The 26,173-nt window shown below is 44.0% G+C and overlaps 1 protein-coding gene across 1 annotated transcript in view; it reads left to right on the forward strand.

Moving 5' to 3' along the window:
• The first annotated feature begins 7,450 nt into the window (after positions 1–7,450).
• Positions 7,451–26,173, forward strand: part of LOC129853618 (phosphatidylinositol 4,5-bisphosphate 5-phosphatase A-like) — a 43,806-nt gene continuing 25,083 nt past the window's right edge. The window contains exon 1 of the mRNA XM_055919835.1: positions 7,451–8,033. The gene's annotated coding sequence lies outside the window, so the exon portion shown is untranslated. The remainder of the gene's footprint in view (positions 8,034–26,173) is intronic.

A 26,173-nucleotide genomic window follows, 5' to 3' on the forward strand; every position in this document is an offset into this window, starting at 1 on the left:
CTTCTATGACCTGCATACTCACCAGACATGTCACTCATTGGGCACGTTTGGGACGCTCTGGATCGACGCATACGACAGCGTGTTCCAGTTCCCACCAATATCCAGCAACTATCCACAGCCATTGAAGAGGAGTGGGACAACATTCCACAGGCCACAATCAATAGCCTGATCAACTCTATGCGAAGGAAATGTGTCGCTCTGCATGATGCAAATGATGGTCACACCAGATACTGACTGGTTTTCAGATCCACGCTCCTACCTTTTTTTAAGGTATCTGTGACCAACAGATGCATTTTTGCATTCCCAGTCATGTGAAATCCATAGATTAGGGCCTAATGAATGTATTTTATTTGGCTGATTTCCTCATATGAACTGTAACTCAGTAAAATCTTAGAAATTGTTGCATGTTGCGTTTATATTTTTGTTCAGGTAGTAGGAAGGTCTTTCATGTGAGGTTTGGACATTGTGCTCCATACAGGACAGGGATCCTGAAGTGTCAGCACAAGAACTGTTCTTCGGGAGCTTCATGAAATGGGTTTCCATGGTCGAACAGCCGCACATAAGCCTAAGATCACCATGCGCAATGACAAGTGTTGCTTGGAGTGGTGTAAAGCTTGCTGCCATTGGACTCTGGAGCAGTGGAAAATGCGTTCTCTGGAGTGATGAATCAAGCTTCACCATCTGGCAGTCGAACAGACAAATCTGGGTTTGGCGTATGCCAGGAGAATGCCACCTGCCCCAATGCATAGTGCCAACTGTAAAGTTTGTTGGAGGAGGAATAATGGATGGGCTGTTTTTCATGGTTCGGGCAAGGCCCCTTAGTTCCATTGAAGGGAAATCTTAACGCTAAAGCAAACAATGACATGCTAGACGATTCTGTGCTTCCAACTTTGTAGCAACAGTTTGGGGAAGGCCCTTTCCTATTTCAGCATGACAATGCCCCAGTGTACAAAGCGAGGTCAATACAGAAATAGTTTATCGGTGTGGAAGAACTTGACTGGCCTGCACAGAGCCCTGACCTCAACCCCATAAAACACCTTTGGGATGAATTAAAACGCTGACTGCGAGCCAGGCCTAATCGCCCCAACATCAGTGCCGACCTCATTAATACTCTTGTGGCTGAATGGAAGCAAGTCCACGCAGCAATGTTACAACATCTAGTGGAAAGCCTTCCCAGAAGAGTGGAAGCTGTTATAGCAGCATAGGAGGGACCAACTCCACATTAAATCCCATGATTTTGGAATGAGATGTTCGACGAACAGGTGTCCACATACTTTTGGTCATGTAGTGTAGTTTATAAATCAGTGAAAAGGCTGTTAATGATTTATTCTAAGGTGGCTAAATCAGATATAAACATGGTCAGCAAGTTAATCCAGACCTTATCCAGTACATGGCTTCCATATCACGGCAGAGCCCCTACCTACCACATCTCTGCACGTCTGCCATCACAAGCACCAAAATGAAAAATATTCTAAAGAGGAATATCCTGTATCACAAAGGCTTTGACCTGAGGGAAGAAGAGTGTATGATTAGTGTATCTCTGCTTTTTTGGGCAAACCGCTATACATTTTACAAATCCTTCAGCACTTGCAATACATCAATCAACAAACCTATACAATGTTGGCTGGAGTAGTGTAAAGCTCGCCGCCATTGGACTCTTGAGCAGTGGAAACGTATTCTCTGGAGTGATGAATCACGCTTCACCATCTGGCAGTCGGACAGACAAATCTGGGTTTGGCGGATGCCAGGAGAATGCTACCCTCCCCTATGCATAGTGCCAACTGTAAAGTTTGGTGGAGGAGGAATAATGGTCTGGGGCTGTTTTTAATTTTTAATTTGTTTACAATAACCATATAATAGATTAGAATATATGAACACAACTGCATACGATATCCTACCTCCAGCTTTGCTTCTGCGAGACCATCCAGTTTCTTCAGATCTACACCGACACACAGTGAAGTAAGCTGGCAAAAATGAACAAAAACATAATTTCCTTTGATTCCTGCACGACGAGTAGATTCGTGCAGAGCAGACGGTCTTGCTCATTCGGATTCGTGCAGAGCAGACGGTCTTGCTCATTTGGTCTTGCAGCAGGTACTCTTGAAAAACACAATGTGCTGCTAATGTTCAACTACTGTCTAGTCCGGACCCTTTGACACGTCAATCGCATTCCTGGGCCACATTCAGTTGCAAAACGTTTTTGAACGTTGCAGATAGAAATCCCATGAATAGAGTTGCCGCGATTCCTTATTCTACATGTTGGAGTGGCATGTTTGTTCTACATAGCACATTTACAGTTCATTTGGAAAGTATTCAGACCCCCACTTTTTCCACATTTTGTTACGTTACAGCCGTATTCTAAAAGGATTAAATAATTTTTCCCCCTTATCAATCTACACACAATACTCCATCATGACAAAGCGAAAACAGGTTTTTAGACATTTTTCAAATGTATTTAAAATCAAAAACAGATTACATAAGTATTCAGACCCTTTGCTACGAGACTTGAAATTGAGCTCAGGTGAATCCTGTTTCCATTGATCATCCTTGAGATGTTTCTTCAACTTGATAAATTCAATCGATTGGACATAATTTGGAAAGACACACACTTGTCTATATAATGTTCCACAGTTGACAGTGCATGTCAGAGCAAAACCCAAGCCACGAGGTTGAAAGAATTTGTCTTAGAGCTCCGTGACAGGATTGTGTCGAGGCACAGATCTGGGGAAGGGTACCAAAAAATGTCTGCAGCATTGAAGGTCCCCAAGAACACAGTGGCCTCCATCATTCTTAAATGGAAGAAGTTTGGAACTACAAAGACTCTTCCTGAAGCTGGCCGCCCGGCCAAACTGGGGGAGAAGGGCCTTGGTCAGGGAGGTGACCAAGAACTTGATGGTCACTCTGACAGAGCTCCAGAGTTCCTCTGTGGAGATGGGAGAACCTTCCAGAAGGACAACCATCTCTGCAGCACTCCGCCAATTAGGCCTTTGTGGTAGAGTGGCCAGACGGAAGCCACTCCTCAGTAAAAGGCGCATGACAGCCCGCTTGAAGTTTGTCAAAAGGCACCTAAAGGACTCTCAGAACATGAGAAACAAGATTCTCTGGTCTGATGAAACCAAGATTGAAGTCTTTGGCCTGAATGCCAAGCGTCACATCTGGAGGAATCCTGGCACCATCCTTACGGTTAACCATGGTGGTGGCAGCATCATGCTGTGGGTATGTTTTTCAGCGGCAGAGACTGGTAGACTAGTCAGGATCGAGGGGGAAATGGGAAAAGTCTCTGAATGCCTTTGAGTGCCCCAGCCAGAGCCCAGAGTTGAAACCGATCGAACATCTCTGGAGTGACCTGAAAATAGCTGTGCAGCAACATTCCCCAGCCAACCTGACAGAGCTTGAGATGATCTGCAGAGAAGAATGGGAGAAACTCCCCAAAAAGAGGTGTGCCAAGCTTGTAGCGTCATACCCAAGAAGACGCAAGGCTGTTATCGCTGCTGTACTGAACAAAGGGTCTGAATACTTATGTAAATGTGATATTTCAGTTTTACATTTTTTATACATTTGCACACATTTCTAAAAACCTGTTTTTGCTTTGTCATTATGGGGTATTGTGTGTAGATTGATGAGGTAAAAAACAAACAATTTAATAGATTTTAGAATAAGGCTGTAACAAAAATTGTAGCCTAGAGCCGTTGCTCAATTCCTCATGTACATTTTACTACACCACTTTTATATTCAAGAGGGGAGGTCCACGGGACCAAGGTTGATTACGAATAAGACACAGTAATAAATACAAGTCATAGATCCCACAGTCACACACACACACTCACTGGCTAGACTTACAGTGCATTTGGAAAGTATTCAGACCCCTTGACTTCCTCCACAATTTGTTTACATTACAGCCTTATTCTAAAATTAATTAAATACATTTTTTCCTCAGCAATCTACACACAATACCCCATAATGACAAAATGAAAAACTGTTTTTTTTTAATGTTTGCACATTTATTTAAAATAATAAACAGAAATACCTTATTTATGTAAGTATTCAGACCCTTTGCTATGAGACTCAAAATTGAGCTCAGATGTGAGCTCAATGTTTCTACAACTTGATTGGATGCCACCTGTGGTAAATTACATTGATTGGACATGATTTGGAAAGGCAAACACCTGTATATATAAGGTCCCACGGTAGATAGAACATGTCAGAGCAAAAACGAAGCCATGATGTTGAAGGAATTGTGCGTAGAGTTCCAAGACAGGATTGTGTCGAGGCACAAATCTGGGGAAGGGTACCAAAAAATGTCTGCAGCATTGAAGGTCCCCAAGAACACAGTGGCGCTCCGCCAATCAGGCCTTTATGGTAGAGTGGCCAGATGGAAGCCACTCCTCAGTATTAAGCACATGACAGCCCGCTTGGAGTTTGCCAACAGGGACCTAGAGGACTCTCAGACCATGAGAAACAAGATGATCTGGTCTGATGAAACCAAGATTGAACTCTCTTTGATCTGAATGCCAAGCGTCACGACTGGAGGAAAATTGATAAAAACCTGTTTTTGCTTTGTCATTATGCGGTATTGTGTTTAGATTAATGAGGGGGGAAAACAATTTAATACATTTTAGAATAAGGCTGTAACATAACTAAATGTGGAAAAAGTCAAGGGGTCTGAATACTTTCCGAATGTACTGTATACATGGAGAACACACAAATCATTAGCAGCAGGGAGCAGGGTGGGATAAATAAAACATTATGCACACTCTTTAAGATGAACACATGATGATTAAACACTCTTGATATGATAGCACGCTGATGCAATACTTTTGTGGATAACATACTTGTGGTAATTAGCATGCAGGCACCCACTTGAATACATCACACTGGGCACACACTGGTTGAATCAATGTTGTTTCCACATAATTTTAACAAAATTACGTTGAACCAACGTGGAATAGATGTTGAATTGATTGTCTGTGCCCACTGGGATAGGACTCGCCTCTGCTCTCCAATCAAATAGCTTTCTCTGAAGAAAAGCCTGATGTAATGGACACAAAGTAAACCTGATAGTAAGAGCAGCAAAGGCTTCTCTGAAGCTCTGACAAATACAAACATAATTATACCCCGGCTCGTTTACAAAATAGCAATACCAAAACTTTTATACTTTATTAAATACACAACATTATCAAATAGACTCAATTCACATTATAATGTTACAAGCAATGCTGGTAGGCTATACTTTCTCGGCCTACACAATCATCAAAACGGTGTCAATACCACATCTTGCAGACAGCGTTGATCATGTCACTGAAACACAAATCATTGTTTTACATGATGGCTGTCATATACTTTAGCAAGCGGTATAACATTCACAGAACCAGAAACCAAAGTTATCTTACCCAAAGTTCGACAAACATTCATAAACACAGTCAAAAGGTGTGAACAGGGAATGTGCACCCTTCGCTGTCCTCTGGGGTGGAACCAACACTCCTCCTAATAAGTACGCTTTAGTTATATGTGGAAATTGCTCAACTCATCTCATAGCAGCCGCTAGGTGCCACTGACTACACTCATTTTACCAAACAAAAGTGGGTCAGACTGTTGAAATTACATATTGTACCGTTGAAATTACAGATAGTACCTTTAAACAGTAGCTTATTGGTGGGTAAACAAGTGAGAATAATAAAGTATACAGGTGCTATGCCCCATGGCCACATTGGGGATAGAACTGAGCCAGACTCATCCACAACAATAAATGGGGGAAGGTCATGAATTTTACAGAGGTTTTACACTGTCATTCAGGAAGTCATACAGTAGGCCTTATGTGGTGGACAGGAACCCTGGGATGTTGCCTTGGTAACTTAATGTTGCTGGTAATCACAGCTTCAGAACAAGGTTATATGTGGGTTATAGCTCATTAAAAGTGAAAATTTCATTAGTGTTGATGCTGACGTTAGGATTCTGTTTTTTAAAGGTTTAAAGGTTCCTAGGCCGTCATTGAAAATAAGAATTTGTTCTTAACTGACTTGCCTAGTTAAATAAGGGTAAAATAAAAATAAAAACCTGGAGTCTACTTAGTGTCATTTCAGCTCAAAGATTCATAGCTATTTGTCATAGGATATACACAGTGCTTATGCATACAGACAGTGGGTAAACCTATTCATGAATATGAATAATTAATCATTTTCAATTATGAATGCCTGTCTCCTTGTTGCATTGCAAATTATCTCTGTATTGTCACTAGAAAAGCAGAGCTTGTATTCTGTGACCATTATGGCCTAGGCCTACTCCACTATAATTTTACGTTATTGTCATTTTAATAGATGGTGAACATATGTTTAATGATAATACATTTTGCAATATTATAATGCTGTCGCTTTAAATGAGACATTCTATTCCCTCATTATCAAGAGCTTGATGGTTTAGCTCCGGCCCGAGGTAATTCTTTATTGTGTAGTTCGTGGGAACTGAAGTGTAGCCTACTGCCTCTCCTAACTGAGAAACACAAGAAGTCCACACTCGGCCCATGTTTACATAATAGGCCACATGAGACATAACAAAACCTGCTCTAGTATCAATATGACATTTAAATATGGATACGTCGCGCATGGAGTCTTTGAATGGACGCACGTGTAGGATAGTGGGCGGCCTGTAGCCTAGGTATACAGACCCCTGAGAGGGGTATAGACTAGCCCTTGTGTAACAGTATAACTTTAGTACGTCCCCTCGCGCGAACCAGGGACCCTCTGCACACATCAACAACTGACACCCACGAAGCGTCGTTACCCATCGCTCCACAAAAGCCGCGGCCCTTGCAGAGCAAGGGGCAACACTACTAATAGGTTTCAGAGCAAGTGACGTAACTGATTGAAACGCTACTAGCGCGTACCCGCTAACTAGCTAGCCATTTCACATCCGTTACACTCACCCCCCTTTCAACCTCCTCCTTTTCCGCAGCAACCAGTGATCCGGGTCACGGCACCAATGTAACAGTATAACTTTAGTATGTCCCCTCGCCCTGACCTCGGGCGCGAACCAGGGACCCTCTACACACATCAACAACTGACACCCACGAAGTGTCGTTACCCATCGCTCCAAAAAAGCCGCGGCCCTTGCAGAGCAAGGGGCAACACTACTTCTAGGTTTCAGAGCAAGTGACGTAACTGATTGAAATGCTAGGAGCGCGTACCCGCTAACTAGCTAGCCATTTCACATCCGTTACACTTGCACACGGATAGGACTGAATGTAATACATTGTAAATAAAAGGTATCAAGGCACATTTATTATATTGTTAATAAAAATAAAATAAAAATATTGTAAAGATGTGCAAAGACGCACGTTCCACCTCGCCAAATTGCACGACATTGAGCAACCTTCACGGTTCCATTTCTGTAAAGAGCCAGTTCACAAATCTAACCGCTGTGCGGCGGTAAAGCTCCACAATCGCTACTGTAGGCTGTCTGAGTAGCTACTCATCATCAACAGAGCAACGCGTAGTCGTAGTGGACGTTCGCGTACGGAACCGTCCGACAGGGTGTTCACATTCATAATTTAAAGGGCAAAGGCTACCAAACAGTCCAAGAAATAACGGTTTAATCGACGCAGTACTTGCATTCGGCGTGTAACGGTTGTTTTATCATTCAGTCTATAAACTGATAAGCGCAACGGGTGAATATGAACGTACGCCTGCTTTGTTTATGAAATGTAGCCTGTCTTTTTCTCGTGAGCGTGTATTTGGAACCTTGCAAAAGTTCACTTGGTAGCTCACCTGCTCTCTATCGCCAGTGTGGAACGCGCTGTGATGCCAATGGTTTCATTTGAAGAACGTCAGGCAGGTCTGATATTATAACAGTATTGTAACCTGGAAGGCTATTTAAACCTCATCCTCTGACAAGGCGTAAATACAGTAATAGCTCAGACCTATTCATCCTCAGGAGAGGAACAAGCATCCGGCTATACTCTACATTAACTAACCAACCCTTCATTCGGAGGGTTTATCTCGTCGCCTGTCATCCGTTCATCTGTGATATTGACTGAACAGGTAATTTAGTTCTGTAACTGTGTTATAGTAAAGACACGTCATTGCATGATGCCGCCAATCCTAGACATTTACATTTTAGTCATTTAGCAGACGCTGTTATCCAGAGTGACTTACAGTAGTGAGTGCATATGTTTTCATATTTGTTCGTATTATATTATTTCGGATGTTTAAATGTATTTAATCTGGTGTCCTCTGACTCACTGTAACATCCAGAGTTATTACCTAACATAACCATGACCACTACAAGCTGTACAGTAAAAAGAAAATCTTGATCACTTGATTGTAGGGTACTAGGGGGTAACTAGCCCCTGGGGTAACTGCCAACCCCCCCCCCCACACACACACACACAGTATTTTGCTCTTGAATGTCATTTTAAAGACTGCTGGGATTCAATCTTGATTTATTCAAATAATATTTAGTGTAATTGTACATAATGGATTGTATAGAAAATAAACAAAGAAAATAAATGTGCAGGTGAGTTAAAAAGAGTATCTTTACATCAAATATCCTCATAGTGCGGATATTAATGGTGACATATGCAACCCCATTTCCCCCCATATTATATTTAAATTATTATTACTATATAAGTATTACTATTAGTATTACTAGTGTAACGGATGTGAAATGGCTAGCTAGTTAGCGGGTACGCGCTAGTAGCATTTCAATCAGTTACGTCACTTGCTCTGAGACTTTAAGTAGGGTTGCCCCTTGCTCTGCAAGAGCCGCGGCCTTTGTGGAGCGATGGGTAACGATGCTTCGTGGGCAACCGTTGTTGATGTGTGCAGAGGTTCCCTGGTTCGCGCCCGTGTCGGGGCGAGGGGACGACGTAAAGTTAAAACTGTTACATTGATGCTGTTGACCCGGATCACTGGTTGCTGCGGAAAAGGAGGAGGTTGAAAGGGGGGTGAGTGTAACGGATGTGAAATGGCTAGCTAGTTAGCGGGTACGCGCTAGTAGCATTTCAATCAGTTACGTCACTTGCTCTGAGACTTTAAGTAGGGTTGCCCCTTGCTCTGCAAGGGCCGTGGCCTTTGTGGAGCGATGGGTAACGATGCTTCGTGGGCAACCGTTGTTGATGTGTGCAGAAGGTTCCTGGTTCGCGCCCGTGTCGGGGCGAGGGGACGACGTAAAAGTTATACTGTTACACTAGTTATTAGTATTACTAGCACTACTAGTATTATTATAAGTATTACTTACTAAAGAATTTCTAAATAAAACGGATTAAATTATATTAACACACTTGTGTGAAACCCTTAATCTTCTACCCATGGGGGGTGTCACAACCTGGCTTTTAGACGGTGACAAGCAAGGGAGTCTACACGTTGGCAGTTAAGGAGTAACAAAAATATTTATTTAAATAACTAACAAAGTGTAAAACTACAAAGGAAAACTAACCTGTGAAGTGTGAAAGTAGGCATGTGAGGGGTGTAATGGAGATGCATGGATGAAGGTAAAATGTGTGTAAGTGTTGAAGGGTGCACCTAATCCAAAAACATAATCAACCAGATCACAAAACAAAATGGTGCTTGTGGAGAGAGAGAGAGCCAGGACTGGGCACCAGGAACTTTTATCTCCTAGATCCAAAACCCAGGTGCAACTTGTCACCTTAAAAAACTTATTTGGGCTGCAAGCCCGAAGCCGGGCACAATATGACAAGAGCCACTTCAAGTGCAGGGCGCGAAATTCAAAATATATATTTTTTAGAAATATTTAACTTTCACACATTAACAAGTCCAATACAGCATATGAAAGATAAACATCTTGTGAATCCAGCCAACATGTCCGATTTTTAAAATGTTTTACAGCGAAAACACCACGTATATTTATGCTAGCTCACCACCAAATACAAAAAAGGACACATTTTTCACAGCACAGGTAGCATGCACAAAACCAACCTAACTAACCAAGAACCAACCAAACTAACCAAGAAACAACTTCATCAGATGACAGTCTTATAACATGTTATTCAATAAATCTATGTTTTGTTCGAAAAATTTGCATATTTGAGCTATAAATCAGTTTTACATTGCAGCTACCATCACAGCTACCGTCAGAAATAGCACCGAAGCAGCCAGAGTAATTACAGACACCAACGTCAAATACCTAAATACTCATCATAAATCATTTCTGAAAAACACATGGTGTACAGCAAATGAAAGACAGGCATCTTGTGATTCCAGCCAATATTTCCGATTTCTTAAGTGTTTTACAGCGAAAACACAATATAGCATTATATTAGCTTACCACAATAGCCAGAAACACAAGCCATTCCCCAGCAGCAAAAGTTAGCGATCGTAACAAACCAGCAAAAGATATATAATTTTTGACTAACCTTGATAAGCTTCATCAGATGACAGTCCTATAACATCAGGTTATACATACACTTATGTTTTGTTCGGAAATGTGCATATTTAGAGCTGAAATCAGTGGTTATACATTGTGCTAACGTAGCATCTTTTTCCCACAACGTCCGGATATTTTTCTGACACCCACATATCCTGACCAAATAACTATACATAAACGTTACTAAAAAATACATGTTGTATAGGAAATGATAGATACACTAGTTCTTAATGCAATCGCCGTGTTAGAATTCTAAAAATAACTTCATTACGACATCCAGCTTAGTTATAGCGAGAGAGTGCCCAAAATCTGGGCGCAAACTACTAGTACAACATGTTCGACAGATATATGAAATAGCATCATAAAATGGGTCCTACTTTTGATGATCTTCCATCAGAATGTTGTACAAGGGGTCCTTTGTCCAGAACAATCGTTGTTTGGATTTAGAATGTCCTCTTCTCCAGTCAATTAGCACGGAAAGCTAGCAAAGTGGCGCGAAGCTCTCCTTCCTGAACATACGCAGACAAAGCAACACGCCTAACGTCCCGAAAAAAGTTCAATAATCTAATAAAACTATATTGAAAAAACATACTTTCCGATGATATTGTCACATGTATCAAATAAAATCAAAGCCGGAGATATTAGTCGTCTATAACGACAGCTTTACAGAAGGCAATACCAGGTCCCTTCTCGCGCGTTCCAGGAAACAGGAAATTGGGGTCACGTCATGCCAAGAGCTTTTATTCGACCCCAGATCAAGTTATACACTCCATTTCTTCTCTCACTCCCTGTTGACATCTAGTGGAAGGTGTATGAAGTGCATGTATACTGATATATATGAAGGCCATTTATAGGCAGGCACTAGAACAGAGCATCGATTTCAGATTTTCCACTTCCTGTCAGGAAGTTTGCTGCAAAATAAGTTCTGTTTTACTCACAGATATAATTCAAACTGTTTTAGAAACTAGAGAGTGTTTTCTATCCAATAGTAATAATAATATGCATATTGTACGAGCAAGAATTGAGTACGAGGCCGTTTGAAATGGGCACCTTTATCCAAGTTACTCAATACTGCCCCTGCAGCCATAAGAAGTTTAACAACCCAATCAGCTCCACCTGTCCCCAATCTACAAATAAAAGCACAAAAACACAGTGAAGGAGGCAGGGAGAGCGTAACAGGGGGTACTTACAAGTACAGTTACCCTGGTACTTTAAAAAAAACTCCCCTTTTCTAAAAACAACATTTCATGAAATAACTAAAAAAGTGTAAAATGTAGCCATTTATTTTCCTTTATAATTTATTTGTCTAAGCATGACCTTAAATCACATACCAATTTTTTTCTCCAAACGTTGCTTTTTTGTGTCGGCAATTAGACGTTTTTTTTGGGGGGGGGGCTAGTTACCCCCTAGTACCCTAACATGCAAGGAATAATGTAAATAAACATTGACAGTGTTCTTCTTTACATTATCAGATTCAGTTGTCTTACTCAGAAGAGTGGTACAAATCATATTATGCTAATAATACTAGACTGATGTTCCCTCATGCATCCGTGTTTGTACACATTTGCACTAATTAACATGGTCTAACTCTTGATTGAAATAGCCACAACACCCATATACTGGTCATGATTTATAATCATGTTGTTAAAACACACAGATGCACTCTCTCTGTTGTTATCTACCTGACATATAGACAAACATGCTCTGAGATAAGATCTGAGACTGAAACACCAAATTAAACTAACCTTCAATTTTTCTCTCACAATGCCCTTGAAATAGGAGCAGAAATAGGCCACACAAGCGACTGGCCTCATTCAGTCATTGGATGATTGGATTCCTGAAGAAATCCATTTATACATCTCTTCAGTCAGTCACTTAATTTAGAACATGCGGACCAATGGTTGTTGCACACAATTCAACTTGCCAAGAGATCTGTGTTAGGCTAAAGTACATGAGACTGAAGTCAAGATATCACCTCAGAATGGCTTATTTCATTCAGTTAGCTTTCTTTTTCTACTATACTTAACTTGCTGTAGCTTTTTTTTCTTCTTTTTTTTCTCTCTGACTGGCAGAAAGCATTTACAACCCCGGTTACTGTTATTTTATTAGCGTGGCCTATGCCCTCTGGCCTGATGAACTAGTGAACTCACAGTGCTGACCTTTTTCCCTTTTTCACATTTTATGGATTTTTTCAAACGATTTACAGATTGATATTGTTTCCTGCTGACATTCAATTATTTTTAATGCCAAAAGTACATACAAAATACATTCACTATAGTTTGAAGAAGTAATTAACCCATTTACATGTACATGACATATTGCTACACGTGTTATAAGAACAGGATGTTTTTTATATCATAACTTCCAAACACAACTTCCAAAGGCATCTGCAATTCAAATAATGTATAGGTAGTTTTGTGTTTCCAGTTTATAAATATGCTTATTGTACTGTATCTAATGGCTCCCAGACATTCACACCCCTAGTGTCTCATCATCAGCCTGTTAGACTCCTCGACTGGGTCACTGCAGCTCCTGCCAATAGCTCTGTCCTACAGGCCTCTCATGGTCTCATTCTGCTGCCCACAGACTGAACAACCCTTAGCAGATAGGGATTCACTTTTTTGTTGTTAATGTGCAGCTATACGCCTCTGTTTGCCTAAAGAGAGAGATAAATTATTTCAGTATGTGTCCTATTTTCTGTTCAAGACAAGAACCAAAATATTTTGTGCCTATCCAATCCTGCTCCTGTAACCACAGGCCCACCAGTTAAATTGTAGTGTCCAGATTATGAAGTCACCCCCCTTCACTCTCATCCACTATCACAAACCCAAAACCCCAAATCATGTTGTGTTGTTACATCCTCTGGCAAGGCCTTTTAAAGGGAATTCATATTTCTAATTTTAAAAGATAGCAGCGGGGCAAGAAGGAACTCTTGGGTATTTAATTGACTTCCCTTTAAGATTGCAAAAGCCTTTGATTCCACGCACATGCAGGCATTAGTCGTCCAGATCCATGGAGCCTGTCTAATGTTCCAGTCATCCAAGCACAACTTCCTTGTGTTCTGCCTCTACTGATTCTCCTTAATGACTGGAGCCCTTTATTTTATATTTTGACACTATCCGGTACAATTTGTTGGATTCCATCAGGTGACTGGCATCGGACATGGTGCCTCTGCATAAAGACCAAATCCTATTACCCAGACATGACTTGTCCTTCACAGTTAACATCATGAGCAGTCTTCTACTACTCTGTCCAGCCAAAGTATACCAGCTTCTCAAACCCTACTGAGGATCGTTTCTTCCATTTCTCGGGTATAGAATACCTATTCACTTTAATTTTCAGACAGTCATGTTGAGAGTTGTCAGGACTGCATGCAGTGGTTCTAGTTAGACTAGTTAAGTGAGACAAGAGGTATGGCCTGGGGTCTTGCAACGAAGGAGGATACATTTACAACATTATAGAATATCTCTGGTTCAGCCTCCCGAGTGGCGCAGTGGTCTAAGGCACTGCATCGCAGTGCTAGCTGTGCCCCTAGAGATCCTGGTCAGAGTCTAGGCTCTGTCGCGGCCAGCCGTGACCAGGAGACCCATGGGGTGGCACACAATTGGCCCAGCATCGTCCGGGTTAGGGGAGGGTTTGGCCGGCAGGGATGTCCTTGTCTCATCGCGCTCTAGCGACTCCTGTGGCGGGTCGGGCGCAGTGCACGCTGTCACGGTCACCAGGTGTACGGTGTTTCCTCATTGGTGCGTCTGGCTTCCGGGTTAAGCGGACATTGTGTCAAGAAGCAGTGCAGCTTGGCTGGGTCGTGTTTCGGAGGACGCACGGCTCTCGACCTTTGCCTCTCCCGAGTCCGTACGAGAGTTGCAGCGATGGGACAAGACTGTAACTACCAATTGGATACCACGAAATGGGGAGGAAAAGGGGTAAAAATAATAAATAAAATAAAAAGAGTCTCTGGTTCCATGACGAGGTTCCCCCTTGTATTTGAGTTTTCTGAAAACCAGGGTCTGGGATGTGGGGGGGGTGGGTGGGTGGGGGCAGTTTCTTCTGACTCCCAGTAGCACTTTCCAACAAAGGCAGATTCACATGCAGTGGTTCTAGATAGACTAGTTAGATAGACAGTTAGGGCCTGGGGGGTCTTGCGAGGGAGGATACGTTTCCATGACAGGGTGGCCCTTCACCCCCATTATAATTGAGGTTTCTGGAGACAGAGGTCCTGGATGTGGGGTTGGTTTCTTCTGGGTCCCATTAGCACTAGGACCTTGAGGAGGTTGGTCTACAGTGGTGGCTGCAGCTGGAGGTGCCACTTCTTTGTTCCAGGACATCATTTGTATCTCTGTCAGGAGGGACATATGGCCCTGGAGGGCGGCAGAGCAGAGCAGCACGCTCTTCAGCTGTAATTTTAACCATGAGCACTGAAGATGTAGGCTGAATGTGATCAGTCTTAACAATTCTGCCAGAGTGATTTACTTTAATGAAAACCTGTGGAGAGACCACCACTGTTCAGGATAGGGGTTTATTGCTTTGGTTTAGGTAATGATATGCTACATAAGGACGTATATAGGACTTTATTCAGAATAACCTTGAATAGAATGAGATACGGTATTGAGTTATTTAAATGCTATATCTGGGATGGCCATTTCAAATCATCAATATAAGACACCTCGCATGGAAAGCTTTGGTTATGACTGGTAATGTAGGGCCATTTGTTTTTGTTATTTGTTCTACAGTCTTTACTTAAGCTATACGGCCTGAGGAGGTGTGGTAAATGGCCAATATACCACGACTAAGGGCTGTTCTTATGCACGGCGCAACACGGAGTGCCTGAGTAAAGCCGTTAGCCATAGTACAGTGCATTCGGAAAGTATTCAGACACCTTGAATTTTTCCACGTTTTGTTACGTTACAGTCTAACTCAAAAAATATATATATATATTTTTTTACCCCCCATCACTCTTCACACAATACCCCATTATGACAAATAAAAAACAGGTTTTTGGAAAATTTTGCAAATCTATAAAATAGAAAAATGGAAATATCACATTTACATAAGTATTCAGACCCTTTACTTTCAGGTCTCTCCAGAGATGTTCGGTCGAGTTCAAGTCTGGGCTCTGACTGGGCCACTCAAGGACATTCAGAGACATTCAAAGCCACTCCTGCGTTGTCTTGGCTGTGTGCTTAGGGTCGTTGTCCTGTTGGAAGGTGAACTTTTGGCCCTGTCTGAGGTGTGAGGTGCTCTGGAGCATCAATGATCTCTCTGTACTTTGCTCAGTTCATCTTTCCCTCGATCCTGACTAGTCTCCCAGTCCCTGCCGCTGATAAACATCCCCACAGAATGATGCTGCCACCACCATGCTGCACCGTAAGGATGGTGCCAGGTTTCCTCCAGACGTGACGCTTGGCATTCAGGTCAAAGAGTTCAATCTTGGTTTCATCAGACCAGAAAATCTTGTTTCTCATGATCTGAGAGTCCTTTAGGTGCCCTTTGGCAAACTCCAAGCGGGCTGTCATTTGCCTTTTACTGAGGAGTGGCTTCCGCCTGGCCACTCTACCATAAAGGCCTGATTGGTGGAGTGCTGCAGAGATGGTTGTCCTCCTGGAAGGTTCTCCCATCTCCACAGAGGAACTCTGGAGCTCTATCAGAGTGACCATCGAGTTCTTGGTCACCTCTCTGACCAAGGCCCTTCTCCACCAATTGCTCAGTTTGGCCAGGTGGCCAGCTCTAGGAAGAGTCTTGGTGGTTCCAAATTTCCTCCATTTATGAATGATGAAGAACAATTTTTGGGAACCTTTCCCCAGATCTGTGCCTCGCCACAATCCTGTCTCTGAGCTCTATGGACAATTCCTTTGACTTCATGGCTTAGTTTTTGCTCAGACATGCACTGTCAACTGTGGGACCTTATATAGACAGGTGTGTGCCTTTCCAAATGATGTCCAATCAATTGACTTTACCACAGGTGGACTCCAATCAAGTTGAAGAAACATCTCAAGGATGATCAATGGAAACAGGATGCACCTGAGCTCAATTTCGAGTGTCATCGCAAAGGGTCTGAATACTTATTTAAATAATGTATTATGATTTTTGTTTTTTGGGGGGGGGGCAAAAATGTCTAAAAACCTGTTTTCACTGGGGTGATGTGTGGGGTATTGTGTGTATGGGGTATTAGGGGTATTGTGGCGCAGTGGGGTATTGTGTGTAGATTGATGAGGGAAAAAAATAATTTAATCCCTTTTAGAATAAGGCTGTAAGGTAATAAGGTAATAAAAAGGAAAGGGGTCTTAATAATTTACGAATGCACTGTATACCACAAATCCCTGAGGTGCCTTATTGCTATTATAAACTGGTTCCAAATTTTTATTAGAACAGTAAAAAGTCTTTATTTTGTTAAATACATGGTATACTGTCTGATATACCACAGCTTTCAGCCAATCAGCATTCAGGGCTTAAATCAACCAGTTTATAATTAAGCTATAAAGCCGAAGGAGGTGTGGTATATGGCCAATATATGGCCAATATACTACTGCTAAGGGCTGTATCCAGACACTCTGCGTTGTGTCGTGCATAAGAACAGCCCTTAGCCGTGGTATATTGGTAATTTATACAATGGGTGGGTCTAATCCTGAATGCTGATTGGTTAAAAACGCATTCCTGGGCCTCCCGTGTGGCGCAGCGGTCTAAGGCATTGCATCGCAGTGCTTGAGGCGTCACTACAGTTCCAGGTTCAATCCCAGGCTGTGTCGCAGCCGGCTGTGACCGGGAGACCCATGAGGCGGGGCAAAAATGGCCCAACAACACCCGTGCCAATATATCCTCCAAACACCGGCTTCTCGGGCATTATCACTTAAATACCACAAACCCCCAAGGTGTCTTATTGCTTATTATAAACTGGTTACAGTACAAATAAATACCAGTACAAATAAATACCCATGTCAGCCAATCAGCATTCAGAGCTGAAACCATCCAGTTTAAAATTCTGTTTATACTTATTTGTGCTGTATTCTTGTCTGTTGTTTGCTGTACGCACTCCCTCTCTTTTGCTCTCGCTGTCACTCTTGCTCCTGCTCATTCAATGGAGGTGCATGTAAACATCATAACAGATTTGCTATTATTAAATCATTCCGCTCTCTCTCCCTGTAGAACGTGTGTGGAATGAGAAGTAGCTGCTGTCAGTCAGAGCCTGTCTATTCAGGCCCATGTGTAGTCCTCAGGAGGAAAGACATTAGTAAATATTTTCTTAACTCTATTTTCTTTAAACTGCTTTGTTGGTTAAGGGCTTGTAAGTAAGCATTTCACGGTTGTATTCGGCGTTTCCTAGGACATTTACGCCTTTCCTAAGCACGCCTTTCCTATGCACTTCTAAGATGGCGCCGACAGAGATGGTCGCCTCGCTTCAGGTCCTTAGGAAACCATGCAGTAATTTGTTTTTTCATGTATTATTTCTGACATTGTTAGCACAGGAAATCTTAAGTGTTATTACATACAGCCAGGAAGAACTATTGGATATAAGAGCGACGTCAACTTACCAACATTACGACCAGGAATACAACTTTCCCGAAGCGGGTCCTTTGTTTGGACCTCCACTCTGGACATGTGATTTAATCCCAGAGGCCGACCCAAAACAACTTTGTCGCTGCAGGAGAGGCAGAAGGAGCGGCCTCCTGGTCTGTCACGCCCTGACCTTATCTATGTTTTCTTTATTATTTTGGTTAGGTCAGGGTGTGACGAGGGTGGGTATGCTTGTTTTGTATTGTCTAGGGGGTTTTGTATGTCTAGGGGTTTTGGTAAGTCTAGGTATATGTATGTCTATGGTGGCCTGAATTGGTTTCTAATCAGAGTCAGCTGTTTATCGTTGTCTCTGATTGGGGATCATATTTAGGTTGCCATTTCCCTTTTGGTTTTGTGAGTTCTTATTCTGTGTTTAGTTGCCTGTCTGCACTAGCCATATTAGTGTCACGGTTCGTTTTGTTATTTTGTTCGTTTTGTTCAGTGTTCATTCTTTAAATAAAGAAGAATGTACGCTTATCACACTGCGCCTTGGTCTCCTCCCTACGACGGCCGTGACATGGTCAGACTTAGAAGGAGAGCACACCATCCACCGCTTCCAAGCATAATACTCGCCAATGTCCAATCTCTAGACAACAAGGTGGACGAAATTATGCCACGAGTTGCCTTCCAGAGAGACATCAGAGATTGTAACATTCTCTGTTTCACGGAAACATGGCTCACTCGGGACATGTTGTCAGAGTCTGTACAGCCACCTGGGTTCTTCATGCATCGCGCCGACAGAAACAAACATCTCTCTGGTAAGAAGAAGTGTAGGGGTGTATGCCTTATGATTAACGACTCATGGTGCAATCATAACAACATACAGGAACTCAAGGCCTTTTGTTCACCTGACCTAGAATTCCTTAAATCAAATGCCGACCGCATTATCTTCCCATAGAATTCTCATCGATTATAGTCACAGGCGTGCATATCCACCCCCAAGCAGATACCTCGACGGCCCTGAAAGAACTTCACTGGACTCTATGTAAACTGGAAACCATATATCTTGAGGCTGCATTTATTGTAGCTGGGGATTTTAACAAAGCTAATATGAGAACAATGTTACCTAAATTATACCAGCATATCGAATGCGTGACAAGATCTGATAGCATTCTTGACCATTGCTACTCTAACTTCCGCGATGGATACAAGGCCCTCCCTTCGGAAAATCTGACCATGACTCCATTTTGTTGCTCCCCGCCTATAGGCAGAAAACTTAAACAGGAAACGCCCGTGCTCAGGTTTATCCAACGCTGGTTTGACCAATCGGATTCCACACTTCAAGATTGCTTCGATCACGTGGACTGGGATATGTTGCGCATAGCCTTAGACAACAACATTGGCGCATACGCTGACTCAGTGAGTGAGTTTATTAGCAAGTGCATCGGAGATGTTGTACCCACTGTGACTATTAAAACATTCCCTAACCAGAAACCGTGGATTGATGGCAGCATTCGAGCAAAACTGAAAGCGCGAACCACCGCTTTTAATCATGGCAAGGCGACTGGAAACATGGCCGAATACAAACAGTGTAGTTATTCCCTCCGCAAGGCAACCACACAAGCAAAGCGTCCGTATAGAGACAAAGTAGAGTTGCAATTCAACGGCTCAAACACAAGACGTATGTGTCACGATCGTGTGGTGGATTGACGGACCAAAATGCAGCTCTTGGAAAATAAGCCATCTTCTTTATTAACACACAACACGAAGATGAACACGAAACGAAAAAACACTATTACAAACAAACAAAACAACAAAACGACCGTGAAGCTACAAACGTTGTGCACATACAAACAGGCTACAAACGTTCTGACATAGACAATTACCCACAATTAATGAGAGCCTATGGCTACCCTAAATAAGGCTCCCAATCAGAGACAACCGACATCAGCTGTCTCTAATTGGGAACTCATTCAGGTAACCATAGACTCTTCTAGATCACTCACCAACATAGACAACGCTAGACATCTACACTAAACACAAAACCATATTTTACACCCCATAACCCCTTTACCAAATAAACATCCAAAACCAACAAAACATAAACATTACCCATGTCACACCCTGACCTAACTAAAATAATCAAGAAAACAAAGAATAATAAGGCCAGGGCGTGACATAACCCCCCCCTTGAGGCGCGAACTCGGGGCGCACCATACACAGTCTAGGGGAGGGTCTGGGTGGGCTCCCCTCCACGGTGGCGGCTCCGGCTCTGGTCGTAGTCCCCACGTCACCACAGTACCTAACCACCTCCTAGGCCTCCTCCAAACGACCCCCCTCCACATTAACCCCATTGCATTCAGGGGCAGTTCCAGACTAAGGGGCAGTACCAGGGTAAGAGGCAGTACCAGGGTCAGGGGTAGTACCAGGGTCAGGGGCAGTACTAGGGTCAGGGACAGTACCAGGGTAAGGGGCAGCACCAGGGTAAGGGGCAGCACCAGGGTAAGGGGCAGCACCAGGGGAAGGGGCAGCTCCAGGGTAAGGGGCAGCTCCGGACTGAGGAATGGCAGCTCCGGACTGAGGGACTGCAGCTCCGGACTGAGGGACTGCAGCTCCGGACTGAGGGACTGCAGCTCCGGACTGAGGGACAGCCCATGGCTGGCTGACAGATCTGGCTGCTCATGGCTGGCTGACGGATCTGGCTGCTCATGGCTGGCTGACGGATCTGGCTGCTCATGGCTGGCTGACGGATCTGGCTGCTCATGGCTGGCTGACGGATCTGGCTGCTCATGGCTGGCTAACTGATCTGGCTGCTCATGGCTGGCTGACGGATCTGGCTGCTCATGGCTGGCTGACGGATCTGGCTGCTCATGGCTGGCTGACGGATCTGGCTGCTCATGGCTGGCTGACGGATCTGGCTGCTCATGGCTGGCTGACGGATCTGGCTGCTCATGGCTAGCTGACGGATCTGGCTGCTCATGGCTAGCTGACGGATCTGGCTGCTCATGGCTAGCTGACGGATCTGGCTGCTCATGGCTAGCTGACGGATCTGGCTGCTCATGGCTAGCTGACGGATCTGGCTGCTCATGGCTAGCTGACGGATCTGGCTGCTCATGGCTAGCTGACGGATCTGGCTGCTCATGGCTAGCTGACGGATCTGGCTGCTCATGGCTAGCTGACGGATCTGGCTGCTCATGGCTAGCTGACGGATCTGGCTGCTCATGGCTAGCTGACGGATCTGGCTGCTCATGGCTGGCTGACTGATCTGGCTGCTCCTGTCTGGTTGGCGGCTCTGGCAGATCCTGTCTGGTTGGCGGCTCTGGCAGATCCTGTCTGGTTGGCGGCTCTGGCAGATCCTGTCTGGTTGGCGGCTCTGGCAGATCCTGTCTGGTTGGCGGCTCTGGCGGATCCTGTCTGACGGACGGCTCTAGCGGCTCCTGTCTGGCTGGCGGCTCCTGTCTGGCTGGCGGCTCTAGCGGCTCCTGTCTGGCGGACGGCTCAGTGGGCTCATGGCAGACGGGCGGCTTTGCAGGCTCATGGCAGACGGGCGGCTTTGCAGGCTCATTGCAGACGGATGGCTCAGATGGCGCTGGGGAGACGGATGGCTCAGATGGCGCTGGGGAGACGGATGGCTCAGATGGCGCTGGGGAGACGAGCAGTTCAGTCAATGCTGTGCAGACGGCAGACTCCTGCCGGCTGAGGCGCACTGTAGGCCTGGTGCGTGGTGCCGGGACTGGTGGCACCGGGCTGGGGACACGCATCTCAGGGCTAGTGCGGGGAGCAGCAACAGGACGCACAGGACTCTGGGGACACACAGGAGGCTTGGTGCGTGGTTTAGACACTGGTGGTAAAGGGCTGGAGACACGCACCATATAGCTAGTGCGTGGAGGAGGCACTGGTGGTACTGGGTTGGGGCGGGGAGGTGGCGCCGGAAATACCGGACCGTGCAGGCGTACTGGCTCCCTTGAACGCCGAGCCTGCCCAACCTTACCTGGTTCTCTGCTCCCCGTCGCCTGACCAGTGCGGGGAGGTGGAATAACCCGCACCGGCCTATGTAGGCGAACCGGGGACACCATGCGTAAGGCTGGTGCCATGTACGCCGGCCCGAGGAGACGCACTGGTGACCAGATGCGTTGGGCCAGCTTCATGACATATGGCTCAACGCTCAGTCTAGCCCGGCCGATACGTGGAGCTGCAATGTACCGAACCGGGCTATGCACGCGTACAGGAGACACCGTGCGCTCTACTGCGTAACACGGTGTCTGCCCGTACTCCCGCTCTCCACGGTAAGTACAGGGAGTAGGCGCAGGTTTCCTACCTGACTTCGCCACCCTCCCTTTAAGGCCCCCCCCAAGAAATTTTTGGGGTGTACTCACGGGTCTCCAGCCTTGTCTCCGTGCTGCCTCCTCATATCGCCTCCTCTCGGCTTTCGCTGCCTCCAGCTCTTCACGAGGGAGGCGATATTCTCCAGGTTGTGCCCATGGATCTTCTTCCAATTCCTCCTCCCAACTCCAGAGATCCTGTGTAGGTATGTCCTGTTGCCGCCTTCCATGCCGCTTGGTCCTATGGTGGGTAATTCTGTCACGATCGTGTGGTGGATTGACGGACCAAAATGCAGCTCTTGGAAAATAAGCCATCTTCTTTATTAACACACAACACGAAGATGAACACGAAACGAAAAAACACTATTACAAACAAACAAAACAACAAAACGACCGTGAAGCTACAAACGTTGTGCACATACAAACAGGCTACAAACGTTCTGACATAGACAATTACCCACAATTAATGAGAGCCTATGGCTACCCTAAATAAGGCTCCCAATCAGAGACAACCGACATCAGCTGTCTCTAATTGGGAACTCATTCAGGTAACCATAGACTCTTCTAGATCACTCACCAACATAGACAACGCTAGACATCTACACTAAACACAAAACCATATTTTACACCCCATAACCCCTTTACCAAATAAACATCCAAAACCAACAAAACATAAACATTACCCATGTCACACCCTGACCTAACTAAAATAATCAAGAAAACAAAGAATAATAAGGCCAGGGCGTGACAGTATGTGGCAGGGTCTACAGACAATCACGGATTACAAAAAGAAAACCAGCCCCGTTGCGAACATTGACGCCTTGCTCCCAGACAAATTAAACAACTTCTTTGCTCGCTTTGAGGACAATACAGTGCCACTGACACGGCCCGCTACCAAAGCCTTTGGGCTCTCCTTCTCCGAGGCCAACGTGAGTAAAACATTTAAACGTGTTAACCCTCGCAAGGCTGCCGGCCCAGACGGCATCCCTAGCCGCATCCTCAGAGCATGTGCAGACCAGCTGGCTGGTGTGTTTACGTACATATTCAATCGATCCCCATCCCAGTCTGTTGTCCCCACATGGTTCAAGATGGCCACCATTATTCCTATTCCCAAGAAAGCTAAAGTAACTGAACTAAATGACTATCGCCCCGTAGCACTCACTTCTGTCATCATGAAGTGCTTTGAGAGACTAGTTAAGGATCATATCACCTCCACCCTACCTGATACCCTAGAGCCACTCCAATTTGCTTACCGCCCCAATAGGTCACACTGCACACTGCCCTATCCCATCTGGACAAGAGGAATACTTATGTAAGAATGCTATTCACTGACTACAGCTCAGCATTCAACACCATAGAACCCTCCAAATTCATCATTAAACTTGAGACCCTGGGTCTTGACCCCGCCCTGTGCAACTGGGTCCTGAACTTTCTGATGGGCCGCCCCCAGGTGGTGAAGGAAGGAAACAACATCTCCACTCCACTGATCCTCAACACTGGGGCCCCTTAAGGGTGTGTTCCAAGCTCTCTCCTGTTCTCCTTGCTCACCCATGACTGCGTGGCCATGCACGCCTCCAACTCAATAATCAAGTTTGCAGATAACACTACAGTGGTAGGCTTGATTACCAACAACGTCGAGACGATCTACAGGGAGGAGGTGAGGGCCCTCGGAGTGTGGTGCCAGTAAAATAACCTCTCACTCAACGTCAACAAAACAAAGGAGATGAGCAGAGGGCGCACCCCCTCATCCACATCGACAGGACAGTAGTGGAGAAGGTGGACAGTTTTAAGTTCCTCTGCGTACACATCACGGACAAACTGAAATGGTCCACCCACACAGACGGCGTGGTGAAGAAGGCGCAACAGTGCCTCTTCAACCTCAGGAGGCTGAAGAAATTTGGCTTGTCACCTGAAACACTCACAAACTTTTACAGATGCACAATCGAGAGCATCCTGTCAGGTTGTAGGGCGGTCTGCACAACGCATCACCGGAGGCAAACTACCTGCCCTTCCATTACACCTACAGCACCCGATGTCACAGGAAGGTCAAAAAGATCATCAAGGACAACAACCACCCGAGCCAGCCACTGCCTGTTCAACCCGCTATCATCCAGAAGGAGAGGTCAGTACAGGTGCATCAAAGCTGGGACCGAGAGACTTAAAAACAGCTTCTATCTCAAGGCCATCAGACTGTTAAACAGCCATCACTAACATAGAGAGGCTGCTGCCAACATACAGACTCAAATCTCTGGCCACTTTAATAAATGGATTAATGAAGGTATCACTAGTCACTTTAAATAATGCCACTTTAATAGTGTTTACATATCCTACATTACTCATCTCTTATGCATGTACTGTATTCTATACCATGGACTGCATATTGCCTATGCCGCACAGTCATCACTCATCCATATATTTATATGTGCATATTCTTATTCATCCCTTTACATTTGTGTGTATAAGGTAGTCGTTGTGATTTTGTTAGATTACTTGTTAGATATTACTGCACTGTCGGAAATAGAAGTACAAGCATTTCGCGACACTCAGATTAGCATCTGCTAACCATGTGTATGTGACCAATAAAATTTGATTTGATATTTGGTATTCAGATTTACCTTATTCAGTCGTGTAACACGCTCTGCAGGTGTGGCTACCTTGCACGCTCTGAATAAATGTATTTCAACTGCTGAAGACCTTCCCAACTGATGACCAACAGATTTTTTTTATTGAGTTTTCGTTCAATAGGGTTTTCAGTACATTTATCTTTAAATTAAATAAGGTGTATTTTTTTGTTGTACATTTTGTCGATAGACTCAAATAAAATGTAATGTTATTTGTCACATGCACCGAATACATGCTCACTTACAAGCTCTTAACCAACAATGCAGTTTTAAGAAAATAGAGTTAATTACTAAATAAACTAAAGTTTAAAAAAAGTTACACAATAAAATAACAATAATGAGGCTAAATACAGGGGTACCGGTACCGAGTCAATGTGTCGGGTTACAGGTTCGTAGAATAGTAGAATATAATATTTAGTAGATTATTTCGAGAGGTGTTCAGAATATTCTAGATCAATGAAAGAAAGCTAGCTAAATATATGCATATTCCTCTCCGTTTCAGCACCAATTGGTAGATTTAAAAATACTCTGATCTTGTAGATTATTTAGGGTTAGGAAAATATTTCTGAATCATAAAAAACAGGTTTGTAGTGCCTTTATACACTAAATATATTAATTAATAAAAAATACAGTGGTTTGATTAATCCTGAAAGTTGCCACATTCAGTTCTTCAACCCATGATATTATTGGAAGATTATTGTACAAACGTGTAAAATTATAATAGGAAGAAAAGTGTACAATAGTAGGCTATACCCTCTTCTGTTGCCTGCTCTAACTATGGAACTGTGTGATGACACCGCCAAGTATTGCGCCATGTGTTGGGTTCAAACTGTTACGACTTGGTCAGCGCTCTGCTCCATAACGATTTAATTAGCCTACATTTCAACTGTTACTAATGATACTCAGCAACAACCACACCGCGGTGACCGCGTTTACAGAGGAAGCAAATGAAGGTAAACGAAACAATGTAATTAAATGGAAGGATAATGTAGGCTATACCAAATGAAGCGAACTAACAGTAAATTAGCAGTTGAATATGTATGTTTATTAGGCCTACTGACTGTCGATTTCTGTTATTGGCTAATATTGAACATGATAGAAATAGGAAACCGAGAAAGTCGGGCTAGCCTACAATTAAGACATTCGAGAGTGCCCATCCCTGCGAGTTTAAAGGCCGTACAATTTAAATTCTGCCAAGTGGCACAGCATTTCATGAACTTTACTGTGGGAAAGTTGATATGTTGATATGCTTCAGTTTTCACATTTCACATTTACTGCCATTTCACGATTATAAGGTAAAATAGATCTAAAACAAGTGTAATTTATATTTACAATTCCCTTATCCAAACGGATGACTCATTTACC

This window comes from Salvelinus fontinalis, chromosome 4 (genome assembly GCF_029448725.1).
Source record: "Salvelinus fontinalis isolate EN_2023a chromosome 4, ASM2944872v1, whole genome shotgun sequence".
NCBI classification, from domain to species: domain Eukaryota; kingdom Metazoa; phylum Chordata; class Actinopteri; order Salmoniformes; family Salmonidae; genus Salvelinus; species Salvelinus fontinalis.